The sequence below is a fragment of the Argopecten irradians genome, chromosome 10 (genome assembly GCF_041381155.1).
Source record: "Argopecten irradians isolate NY chromosome 10, Ai_NY, whole genome shotgun sequence".
Classification (NCBI taxonomy): Eukaryota; Metazoa; Mollusca; class Bivalvia; order Pectinida; family Pectinidae; genus Argopecten; species Argopecten irradians.
The window spans coordinates 531889-546259 of NC_091143.1; positions in this window are offsets into that span (position 1 = coordinate 531889).

Sequence of the window (14371 nt, forward strand, 5' to 3'; positions counted from 1 at the left end):
ATAACATAATCAGTTTTATTTTAGAGATCCATAATAATATTGTCATTGTCTAAAACTAGACCGGTAATTAAACAGGAAGAAATATTGCTATGTACATGTATGTATGTCCCAAGGCCTAATGTCTGTAACAGTCAGACCGGCCAGTCTAATGTCGCTTCCTATACTAGCTGTCAATGTCATAATGTTATGTTGTACTAACATGAATAACTTGTCATTTGTATACGTATGCGATATCTGATCAGTATATATATTGGACTGGCCAGTGATACATACGGAGACATACAGACGGGGACGCACACTTGTGTGTGTGGGCTCATTGGGTCCATAATGCCTGGCACCTTCTCACCATATGTATATTATATTGTAAAATGTACCACAACAGAATAAAACGTCGACAAAACATTGCAGTCCTTTCTTCAGTTACAACACAACATCGACGTGAACCTCACCAGCCATGGAACCAACAAAGCTACATCCCACTTCTGAAAACAAAAATAGAAATATTCATTTTATTATATTTGTCAAACCCTTTTTCGTTCGGGTCAATAAGTCCTGCAGTGCAGGAGTCAAATTGCTGTTTTCGTCTGGACCGTTGTCCGGCTCATCTGACAGTACTTTATCCACTGGCGTGAGGGAAGCTACAACGGTTCCTGCGTGTACCACCTTCACTTCGGGTGAAACATTCATTATCCTCATGGGTACCGTTTGGTTATTGCATACCAAGGTCTTTCCTATCAAGGCTCTATCAGTATCAAGAAAACTTTGTGTCGGTTCTACGATGCCAAGCCCTCTAGGTATTACGGAGCCGGTAGGTATAAGCACCTGTCCATTGGTCACGACCTCTGACTCTGGAGGGATATTCATTGTATCTGCAACTGTTATTCTGTAACAGCCAAACCGGCCTTCGGTCAGTAAATCTACACTGTGCTGGCCTATCGACAAAGTTTTTCGTACCATGTCAACTACACACGCCTCCTGTTTCATGAAGTCTAACCACAAAACCCCGTCAACTGATAATTTAGCAACAACCATATTTGTTTTGTACGTGAATTTATTTATTGCTATTATAAAATCAGTCTGTCCCCTTACTACCAGGGGTTCGCCGCTTGCGGACAAAATTTCACGCGCTTCCACGGTCGTGTACTTTTTACGGTCCGTTTTGTTGCACAACTCCAAAAACATTTCATCAGATATTAGGGAAATAGGTTGCTCCTGTGTCTACCAAGAACTTGCCAATGACACCGTCTATTACTACTTCTACATAAATCCCTGGTTCCCCAACTTGTTTATGTACACCTATCTTTTCCTTTGTTTGTTCTTGATTTGGCTTTCCTTTCTTTCCATCGGAGTTTTTATTCTTTAGCTTTCTGCAGTCTCTTTTGTAATGCCCTTCCTTTCCACAGTAATAACATTTACCGCGAGCACCACCTCCGTGTGTTCCACTCTTTTGCCCTTTGTTTCGACCGGTCTCTAGTCCTTCCACTTTAGTTTTCAAACCTGCCAGCGATTTCTGTATCTCTGCCATGACTTCCGTCAAAGCCTTACCTTCCCTGTCGTTTGACTGATCATTAGCCTCTGCCTGTGCTATTGGTCTTATGAATCCTTGTGATTCTTTGTGCTTTTGATCTGCTTTAACGAATGCCTCTAATTCAACAGCGTGTCTGATGGCTTTATTCAGGCTGACAGGTCGAGCTTGTTTTATTCGTAACCTTATGTCAGAATCTACCAACGCATCTATAAATTGCTCCTTTGCTAAGACTTCTATAACATCGGCGGGAGCAGTCGGGTATGCCTGGTTTGCCAGGCGTCTTATACTTTATCCGAGCTCCGGCAAGGACTCTGTTGCCTTTTGTCGTTTCTCCCGCAACTGGGCTCGGTACAGCTCGGTCTGGTTTGGCGGTGCAAACCTTTCGCTCAGCATATGTACTAAGTCCCTATATTTTTTAAGAGGTCCACAAGGGAGGTTGCCGAGCACACCCTGTGCCTGACCGCGCAACGACACAGCAAGGTACAAACCCATTTCTGTCTCCGTCCAATTGGCTAGCGCAGCGCAAGATTCAAAATGAGCCTTGTAGTCCAGCCACGAGCCACTGCCATCATACGTTGCTGGCTTAATGTTAAATGTCGGTGTTCTCATACCACCTCGGTCACCGTCGTTCCTCCGCCGCGATCTGTATGTGACCCCATCATCAATCCCATCATCCGGATAGTGTGCCACTGGCTCCCTTCGGTCATGACTTTCAAACCTCTGGAGATCTGGCAGCGAACTCTGCCTTTGGGGTCCACGGTTAATACCGTCCCCTCCAATGGAACCTACACCAGCACCTAATGTTGAGCTACCAAAATGTACAGACTTGCTACGATCATCTGTACCCCGCTGGCGGTCTTCACCATTCTCGAGCTCAGAACGCCTTGCAGTCGCCATTCCGGAATCAGCCACCGTCCTGTCTAAATCATACTGCCCGGAGCTGGTACTCCTTGGTGTAGAATGCCTGGCCAGATTACCGTCGTCTAGCCTCTGTCCGATTCCGTATGCTGCCATACGAGCTTCTAGCTCGTCTATTGTGATGTTTATATCGTCCATGATAAATACAATCTATTCAACTGTGATCCCACCGCTGCCACCAATAACATGTAACGTGCAACCTCTCAATTTAGACAGAGCTACCTGCTCCAGAAGCGATTGGGATCCCCGACTACCTGGTCGGACAGTTGATCAATATTTACAACAATATCAAAAATGACTATATACAAAATACAGGCTTGGACAGTGCCTCTGTCCTACTAGCCACCCGTCGTACCTACGACGTGTACCGCGTCCTGCGATATGCACGACACTGCCTAGGTGTCGTGCCCACTAACACTGGCTTTACAACTCGCCAGCAACCTTAACTCACTACAACCACGTGTCTCTAAGGACCACTACCACAGTCCCCACTCCGTGACAAACCCTGGCAAAACTGCCAGTACAAGACGGACGTACAGTGTCCCGCTCCGAGGTTAACTTATAACCTGTCACGGCTGTGACTACCCCTGGCACAACTGCCAGCACGAGCCGGACGGACAGTGTCCGGCTCCAAGGTAAACCCATTACCTTGTTACTGTAGTGAATAAACCCCTGGCACGCTTGCCAGTACACGGCTGACGGACAGTGTCCTGCTCCGAGGCAACGTTTCTACAAAACCTCTGACACACACTTATCACGACCACCAGTACCAGTATGCTGCTGGTCTGAGCGTACCAGTGTAGCCTTTTCAGGCAACCCCATATGCAGGAGCTACTGGCGTACCCAGGACCTTTTACACACTGACACCGACACCACCCCACAACGTGCACGCCACCAGACTGCCTTTGCAGGCAACCCCTTATTCAGGAGCTTCCAGCGACAATACACAACGTACCGTTAACCAATGTAGCCTTTTCAGACAACCCCTTGTTCATGAGCTACTGGCACAGCACTTTGTACAGTGGCTTACCTGTTGTCGTTAAATAGATTTCTATCTCAGGCGTCCTCAGCAAAAAAATCCAACCCAATGTAATCTATCTCACTTATATTTATTTCGGGCCTGGAGTATTAATCATTCGTGACGCTGATTTGCATATTACAATTAAAAAATATAAAATAATGACTGCCCTTTTATCTATCTCCCGTCAAACTATTAAATCAAATAATTCTGTAGAATCATGAAATTATCATTAGGTGTGATCGGCAATTATCACTAATTTAATGTCCTACTACAATCAAATATAATTAGTAGAGTAACAAAATAACATATGTACCATACGTTTACCTAACGTAGTGCAAAACGGAATAACTCTAATAGAAAATAGAAAACTCCGTCGCAAGGGACGTAACTCTAACCGAAAATCATCACAGCATGGATACGCGGAGATTGCTCCAGTCTTGAAAGAAGAAGAAGAAACCTGGAAAACAAAAGCAAGCTACCAAGGGCACGAGCTAGCGACTTCTACGTGGAGAATCGTTCGAACCTATTCGATCCCAGAGTCGTTTTCTGATGTTAATCAATGACTTAAGGGTTGTTACAAATGGCCGGACTTCAGCGTCAAGTAACGGCATGACAAGAGGAAATTCGTGTTTGGGAGGAACATCATCATTGAGCAGGAAGATAGGACCATCGCCCACGCGCTTTTCTCTAGTCGACATGCCTCGTTGCATCTAGTGCCGATATCCTCTGGGTTCAGCTCGATTGGAACATATTCTCACTGCGTAGGCTTGCTAACATTCAAAATCCTATAAACGCGGTTGGCTTCGTATGTATAAAAGCGTCGGATGTATTAACGTATCCTAGGACGACGTTGCTGACAGATTGATAGGTAATTTTTCTGGGGTCGTTGTCCAATTGCTCGGAAATAGTTTGTCCAAGTTCAGTTGCCAGGACGGCAGCATAAAGTTCAAGGCGAGAAATCGTGTGCCCGTGTCGAGAGGCCACTTTCGCTTTCCCAAGAATGAAGCTAATTTGAGAATCTGTACCTTCTTCCTCGATTTTGAAATATGCTACTGCAGCAATAGCGTCTTTGGAAGCATCGGAGGATATGTGGACGGATCTTTTTGTCTCATCTCGAAAGCCTGTATCCGCGAATGTTCTTAGTACTCGAAAGTTGCTGAGCTCTTTCAGCGAGTGTGACCATAATTCCCAGTTGTGTCGACTTTCCTCAGGGCTATTTTTTCGGTAAATCGGTAAATCTTGTTGTGAGCTAGAGCGCTAATTTTTTGTACAAAGATAGACAATTGCAAGCTGCACCACGAATCCTAGTCACATTTGCGAAAATTTCAAAAATGGCCGATATTTTGACCGACAAAGATTTTTGCCGGCTTCCTGTTTAAAGGGGTTTTGATATATCACTCTGATGTTTTGCATATTTGTAGTCGGCATAAAAGTCTACAACACTGCCAATTTTCAGGGGCATATCTTTCAAAATGGCTGAGTATTTTCCCGCCAAATATGACAGAATCTTAATAAGTCGGTTTTGCCGCTTAAAAAGGTTTCCGACTTCCGGTACAAAGCGGTTTAAAGTTATGGTTATGATTTTTTGTACATTTATTGTCCGTAATATGATCTACAAAATGGCGGATTTTCAGGTGCGAAGTATTCAAAATGGCAAAGTAAATGCCCGCGAAAGTTTAAAACGATTTAATTTACAACACAACTTTGACCGTCTAATTTCAGACGATTTATCCATGTTGTTTTGAAATATTGATACGATTTTTTGCACAACCGTACACACGTGCATGTACTACATAATGGTGGTTTTATAGATGCACATAACTGTAAATTAACCTAAGTTTTTACCCGCCAAAAGTTTGACACGGTAAGATTTGAACATTTTTTGCGTTCAACTTTGGCCACTTCCGGTACAAAGTGGTTTTTTTATATATCGCTTTGATTTTTCAATCGCAAAAAGTCTGGAAAATGCCTGACAATATGGCGTTTTTATGAAGTGGGAACCTCCCATAATGGCCGAGATTTTGCCCGCCAAATTTGACACGATTTATCAAGTTCCGTGTTAGGGCTATTTTTTCGGTAAATCTTGTTGTGAGCTAGAGCGCTAATTTTTTGTACAAAGATAGACAATTGCAAGCTGCACCACGAATCCTAGTCACATTTGCGAAAATTTCAAAAATGGCCGATATTTTGACCGACAAAGATTTTTGTGAAAAATGCTTTTGTGAGCTAGAGCGCTAATTTTTTGTACAACGATAGATGGTAAAAAATGATGACAATTCCACAAAGTCCGCGTTGCATAACTTTAAAAATGGCCAAAATATGGCTCCGTAAAGTTCGTCACGTATGAGACGCGTCTCTGCACATCACTTTGCCGGCTTCCTGTTTAAAGGGGTTTTGATATATCACTCTGATGTTTTGCATATTTGTAGTCGGCATAAAAGTCTACAACACTGCCAATTTTCAGGGGCATATCTTTCAAAATGGCTGAGTATTTCCCCGCCAAATATGACAGAATCTTAATAAGTCGGTTTTGCCGCTTAAAAAGGTTTCCGACTTCCGGTACAAAGCGGTTTAAAGTTATGGTTATGATTTTTTTGTACATTTATTGTCCGTAATATGATCTACAAAATGGCGGATTTTCAGGTGCGAAGTATTCAAAATGGCAAAGTAAATGCCCGCGAAAGTTTAAAACGATTTAATTTACAACACAACTTTGACCGTCTAATTTCAGACGATTTATCCATGTTGTTTTGAAATATTGATACGATTTTTTGCACAACCGTACACACGTGCATGTACTACATAATGGTGGTTTTATAGATGCACATAACTGTAAATTAACCTAAGTTTTTACCCGCCAAAAGTTTGACACGGTAAGATTTGAACATTTTTTGCGTTCAACTTTGGCCACTTCCGGTACAAAGTGGTTTTTATATATCGCTTTGATTTTTCAATCGCAAAAAGTCTGGAAAATGCCTGACAATATGGCGTTTTTATGAAGTGGGAACCTCCCATAATGGCCGAGATTTTGCCCGCCAAATTTGACACGATTTATCAAGTTCCGTGTTAGGGCTATTTTTTCGGTAAATCTTGTTGTGAGCTAGAGCGCTAATTTTTTGTACAAAGATAGACAATTGCAAGCTGCACCACGAATCCTAGTCACATTTGCGAAAATTTCAAAAATGGCCGATATTTTGACCGACAAAGATTTTTGTGAAAAATGCTTTTGTGAGCTAGAGCGCTAATTTTTTGTACAACGATAGATGGTAAAAAATGATGACAATTCCACAAAGTCCGCGTTGCATAACTTTAAAAATGGCCAAAATATGGCTCCGTAAAGTTCGTCACGTATGAGACGCGTCTCTGCACATCACTTTGCCGGCTTCCTGTTTAAAGGGGTTTTGATATATCACTCTGATGTTTTGCATATTTGTAGTCGGCATAAAAGTCTACAACACTGCCAATTTTCAGGGGCATATCTTTCAAAATGGCTGAGTATTTTCCCGCCAAATATGACAGAATCTTAATAAGTCGGTTTTGCCGCTTAAAAAGGTTTCCGACTTCCGGTACAAAGCGGTTTAAAGTTATGGTTATGATTTTTTTGTACATTTATTGTCCGTAATATGATCTACAAAATGGCGGATTTTCAGGTGCGAAGTATTCAAAATGGCAAAGTAAATGCCCGCGAAAGTTTAAAACGATTTAATTTACAACACAACTTTGACCGTCTAATTTCAGACGATTTATCCATGTTGTTTTGAAATATTGATACGATTTTTTGCACAACCGTACACACGTGCATGTACTACATAATGGTGGTTTTATAGATGCACATAACTGTAAATTAACCTAAGTTTTTACCCGCCAAAAGTTTGACACGGTAAGATTTGAACATTTTTTGCGTTCAACTTTGGCCACTTCCGGTACAAAGTGGTTTTTATATATCGCTTTGATTTTTCAATCGCAAAAAGTCTGGAAAATGCCTGACAATATGGCGTTTTTATGAAGTGGGAACCTCCCATAATGGCCGAGATTTTGCCCGCCAAATTTGACACGATTTATCAAGTTCCGTGTTAGGGCTATTTTTTTCGGTAAAATCTTGTTGTGAGCTAGAGCGCTAATTTTTTGTACAAAGATAGACAATTGCAAGCTGCACCACGAATCCTAGTCACATTTGCGAAAATTTCAAAAATGGCCGATATTTTGACCGACAAAGATTTTTGTGAAAAATGCTTTTGTGAGCTAGAGCGCTAATTTTTTGTACAACGATAGATGGTAAAAAATGATGACAATTCCACAAAGTCCGCGTTGCATAACTTTAAAAATGGCCAAAATATGGCTCCGTAAAGTTCGTCACGTATGAGACGCGTCTCTGCACATCACTTTGCCGGCTTCCTGTTTAAAGGGGTTTTGATATATCACTCTGATGTTTTGCATATTTGTAGTCGGCATAAAAGTCTACAACACTGCCAATTTTCAGGGGCATATCTTTCAAAATGGCTGAGTATTTTCCCGCCAAATATGACAGAATCTTAATAAGTCGGTTTTGCCGCTTAAAAAGGTTTCCGACTTCCGGTACAAAGCGGTTTAAAGTTATGGTTATGATTTTTTGTACATTTATTGTCCGTAATATGATCTACAAAATGGCGGATTTTCAGGTGCGAAGTATTCAAAATGGCAAAGTAAATGCCCGCGAAAGTTTAAAACGATTTAATTTACAACACAACTTTGACCGTCTAATTTCAGACGATTTATCCATGTTGTTTTGAAATATTGATACGATTTTTTGCACAACCGTACACACGTGCATGTACTACATAATGGTGGTTTTATAGATGCACATAACTGTAAATTAACCTAAGTTTTTACCCGCCAAAAGTTTGACACGGTAAGATTTGAACATTTTTTGCGTTCAACTTTGGCCACTTCCGGTACAAAGTGGTTTTTATATATCGCTTTGATTTTTCAATCGCAAAAAGTCTGGAAAATGCCTGACAATATGGCGTTTTTATGAAGTGGGAACCTCCCATAATGGCCGAGATTTTGCCCGCCAAATTTGACACGATTTATCAAGTTCCGTGTTAGGGCTATTTTTTCGGTAAATCTTGTTGTGAGCTAGAGCGCTAATTTTTGTACAAAGATAGACAATTGCAAGCTGCACCACGAATCCTAGTCACATTTGCGAAAATTTCAAAAATGGCCGATATTTTGACCGACAAAGATTTTTGTGAAAAATGCTTTTGTGAGCTAGAGCGCTATTTTTTTTGTACAACGATAGATGGTAAAAAATGATGACAATTCCACAAAGTCCGCGTTGCATAACTTTAAAAATGGCCAAAATATGGCTCCGTAAAGTTCGTCACGTATGAGACGCGTCTCTGCACATCACTTTGCCGGCTTCCTGTTTAAAGGGGTTTTGATATATCACTCTGATGTTTTGCATATTTGTAGTCGGCATAAAAGTCTACAACACTGCCAATTTTCAGGGGCATATCTTTCAAAATGGCTGAGTATTTTCCCGCCAAATATGACAGAATCTTAATAAGTCGGTTTTGCCGCTTAAAAAGGTTTCCGACTTCCGGTACAAAGCGGTTTAAAGTTATGGTTATGATTTTTTTGTACATTTATTGTCCGTAATATGATCTACAAAATGGCGGATTTTCAGGTGCGAAGTATTCAAAATGGCAAAGTAAATGCCCGCGAAAGTTTAAAACGATTTAATTTACAACACAACTTTGACCGTCTAATTTCAGACGATTTATCCATGTTGTTTTGAAATATTGATACGATTTTTTGCACAACCGTACACACGTGCATGTACTACATAATGGTGGTTTTATAGATGCACATAACTGTAAATTAACCTAAGTTTTTACCCGCCAAAAGTTTGACACGGTAAGATTTGAACATTTTTTGCGTTCAACTTTGGCCACTTCCGGTACAAAGTGGTTTTTATATATCGCTTTGATTTTTTCAATCGCAAAAAGTCTGGAAAATGCCTGACAATATGGCGTTTTTATGAAGTGGGAACCTCCCATAATGGCCGAGATTTTGCCCGCCAAATTTGACACGATTTATCAAGTTCCGTGTTAGGGCCGTGTTAGGGCTATTTTTTCGGTAAATCTTGATGTGAGCTAGAGCGCTAATTTTTTGTACAAAGATAGACAATTGCAAGCTGCACCACGAATCCTAGTCACATTTGCGAAAATTTCAAAAATGGCCGATATTTTGACCGACAAAGATTTTTGTGAAAAATGCTTTTGTGAGCTAGAGCGCTATTTTTTTGTACAACGATAGATGGTAAAAAATGATGACAATTCCACAAAGTCCGCGTTGCATAACTTTAAAAATGGCCAAAATATGGCTCCGTAAAGTTCGTCACGTATGAGACGCGTCTCTGCACATCACTTTGCCGGCTTCCTGTTTAAAGGGGTTTTGATATATCACTCTGATGTTTTGCATATTTGTAGTCGGCATAAAAGTCTACAACACTGCCAATTTTCAGGGGCATATCTTTCAAAATGGCTGAGTATTTTCCCGCCAAATATGACAGAATCTTAATAAGTCGGTTTTGCCGCTTAAAAAGGTTTCCGACTTCCGGTACAAAGCGGTTTAAAGTTATGGTTATGATTTTTTGTACATTTATTGTCCGTAATATGATCTACAAAATGGCGGATTTTCAGGTGCGAAGTATTCAAAATGGCAAAGTAAATGCCCGCGAAAGTTTAAAACGATTTAATTTACAACACAACTTTGACCGTCTAATTTCAGACGATTTATCCATGTTGTTTTGAAATATTGATACGATTTTTTGCACAACCGTACACACGTGCATGTACTACATAATGGTGGTTTTATAGATGCACATAACTGTAAATTAACCTAAGTTTTTACCCGCCAAAAGTTTGACACGGTAAGATTTGAACATTTTTTGCGTTCAACTTTGGCCACTTCCGGTACAAAGTGGTTTTTATATATCGCTTTGATTTTTCAATCGCAAAAAGTCTGGAAAATGCCTGACAATATGGCGTTTTTATGAAGTGGGAACCTCCCATAATGGCCGAGATTTTGCCCGCCAAATTTGACACGATTTATCAAGTTCCGTGTTAGGGCTATTTTTTCGGTAAATCTTGTTGTGAGCTAGAGCGCTAATTTTTTGTACAAAGATAGACAATTGCAAGCTGCACCACGAATCCTAGTCACATTTGCGAAAATTTCAAAAATGGCCGATATTTTGACCGACAAAGATTTTTGTGAAAAATGCTTTTGTGAGCTAGAGCGCTAATTTTTTGTACAACGATAGATGGTAAAAAATGATGACAATTCCACAAAGTCCGCGTTGCATAACTTTAAAAATGGCCAAAATATGGCTCCGTAAAGTTCGTCACGTATGAGACGCGTCTCTGCACATCACTTTGCCGGCTTCCTGTTTAAAGGGGTTTTGATATATCACTCTGATGTTTTGCATATTTGTAGTCGGTATAAAAGTTTCCGACTTCCGGTACAAAGCGGTTTAAAGTTATGGTTATGATTTTTTGTACATTTATTGTCCGTAATATGATCTACAAAATGGCGGATTTTCAGGTGCGAAGTATTCAAAATGGCAAAGTAAATGCCCGCGAAAGTTTAAAACGATTTAATTTACAACACAACTTTGACCGTCTAATTTCAGACGATTTATCCATGTTGTTTTGAAATATTGATACGATTTTTTGCACAACCGTACACACGTGCATGTACTACATAATGGTGGTTTTATAGATGCACATAACTGTAAATTAACCTAAGTTTTTACCCGCCAAAAGTTTGACACGGTAAGATTTGAACATTTTTTTGCGTTTTTTGCGTTCACTTATACAAAGTTTCATTATTACCCATCTAATCATAAATACTTTTTCTAACCCAATATATGAGTGGGCAATGGAGGTTTCCTTGGTTCAGTTAATAAAAGTAGGGGTAGGGAATAGCTATCTATTTACCTCGCATAATACTGGGGGGTAGGGAAGAGCTATCTATTTACCTCGCATAATACTGGGGGTTAGGGAATAGCTATCTATTTACCTCGCATAATACTGGGGGGTAGGGAAGAGCTATCTATTTACCTCGCATAATACTGGGGGGTAGGGAAGAGCTATCTATTTACCTCGCATAATACTGGGGGGTAGGGAATAGCTATCTATTTACCTCGCATAATACTGGGGGTTAGGGAATAGCTATCTATTTACCTCGCATAATACTGGGGGGTAGGGAAGAGCTATCTATTTTACCTCGCATAATACTGGGGGGTAGGGAAGAGCTATCTATTTTACCTCGCATAATACTGGGGGGTAGGGAAGAGCTATCTATTTACCTCGCATAATACTGGGGGTTAGGTAATAGCTGTCTATTTACCTCGCATAATACTGGGGGGTAGGGAAGAGCTATCTATTTACCTCGCATAATACTTTTGATAGACTTTATGGATCCTCCTCTCATGTTCAGAATCTGCATAACCCTCGTTTTAACCTAGAAGACAATTGAAGAAGAGAAAAAATAAACATGGTTTCAATGAATAGCTTTGCCCAACATGTGGCTGACAGTATAATATGTATATAGTACAGGTACATGTGTGTCTGTCAAATGTAGCAGGTTTAAGTTGTAAATATTGAACATAGTGATACAGTCATTTTTTTTGTGAAATGCGATAAGCGGAAGAAAAGATGAAAAAAACATATCAAAATATCTCAATTTAATTTCTTTATGTGTTTGAGATTGAACAAATGTGTCTTGAATACAAAATTGAAGGAAATCCTTGATTTATTACGGTGTCCGTCAGACAAAATAATATGCAAATGAAGCTGCGATGGATTGTGTTGTCGAAGTTTGGCGCATGCGCATTGTCGCGCACTAAAAGTAAACAAAATGGCTGAACGAAAGTGTGTGCGATGAAAAAAATATATCTGAATCGGCAACAAAGTGGAGGAAATTATAATGGATTCGGTAGCACCCTAGGATATCTATAGGGAATTAAATTCAGAAATGGCATGTAGCAATAAAAGAAACAGAAGCCACATTTCAAGCGGAACTTGCCGGGATCTGTTGGGACTCGTGTAACGGCATTGCACGTGGTGAGTTAAATTTCAACACATAGACTATGCCAGCGCACAAACAGCCGCAGACTAACTTCATGTATATTTGGTGTACAAAGTTAGCGAGCGTATGTAAGTAACATGGAGTGTTTTAGATTATATGATATGTATAAACAGTCCCTCGCACTTCGATTTGTTGTTGTTGTTTTTTAACTAAACATGCCGTGGCAAGACTGTCACTTCTATCTGACATTTTGTTGCACGACATTCGTATGTTGCTGCGGCCTATCGTTTGGAAAGAAAATAACGGTATGTTCTATGTAAAGCTTGACTTTCGCTGTCTATTTTTAGTAGAGGAGTATTTTCCTGGTTCAAGCTAGGGACTTAAGCTGACACCCATATTGTTCGCTGTATTGCATTGAAAATGTGTTTCTGAAGATTTGATATCTATGTATGTAGTGTAAATTTCAATTTTAGTAGTTCTTTATCTTTTCATTGGGCGAAACCTGACCTTTAAGTTTGTAAATTATTGAATATCATGTTAGTGATACAGTCAATTGAAATTTTTTCTTGTTTCTTTGAAATTATCGATAATCTCATTCAGCTCTTATATAACTTTCCAAAAACTCATTTAGCTAATCCTTGCTGGGTACCAGGTAGTGGATGGCACAAGTAGATTCAGTGTGGTGGAAGTTGTTTTTATGTATGTTAAAATTTATTATTTTTACATGAAGTTAGTATCGATTGTATTTCTCACGTATCATTTATAACTTTTTAAAAAAACGCGAGTGTTACGATTATGAATCATATTACTTTTCTCATAGGGATAACTAGTTCTTGTTATCCTCTTATTTACTTTTGTATGACGTATTACAATCTTCAATGTTAAAATTATGAATGTACCTTAGAAAAATGATTATCATTGTATCATTTTGATTCTGCATTGACTGACTATAACAATCTTGTATGTGTGAAATTATAATGCTCGCATTTTTTATTCACTTCATGATCTTATCGGACTTTGTGATAGCCAGTAGGCAGCAAAACTTCAAACTATCATAAAGGTCGGCAACAAGGTTTAATGATGTAAAAAGAGTCCGCAGCCTCTGATATCTGTTCGCCTGATTAAAAATCATGGCCTCTACCTCATAGACAAGTTTCCTCCTTCCAACTGCACCTTTTATTTTCTACCAAAAATTGAGTAGTGTATATTGTAACACTATATGATAAACCCCTTGGTTTGGTGGGATATAGGTTGGTGTATATACGAAATTCAATTTATGAAATGGGGTAGTAAATTACTGTTAAATGAATAATTTGTAAACTGGTCTAGGTTTCAATATTCTATTTATGTCTTGTAACATAGAACTACAAGACAGATGTATATAGAATAAACGTGCTTAAATTATTTCAGAAATTTATTACACCACTTAAACGTGTCAAAGTTGTTTTAGTGTCAACTGTATTTTCCCAATTGTAAGACCAATTTTCAAAAGTATTGTGAGTATAACAATTATTGATATTAAACTTGCCTATGACGGGTACTCAAGATAGAAAAACTCTGACACTCGTTAGCGTTTTTAGCTAGTGTATGAAGTGTCTGCTTACAATGTGTTGAGGGTTTACATTGTAATAATTTTTAAAATGCAGAAGTCACCATTGGCAGCATGAAGCGCCTGCTGACATAAAATACATGCATTAGTAAAAGAATTTTTGTTTAGGTAAGTGTCAAACACCTGTAATACTTTTGTAAACAATAATGTGAACTTGCTGGAAGATACTCTCTCGATCCTTATATTTTAATGTCTCTCATTAGGACCATGGCCTTTGGCGCAG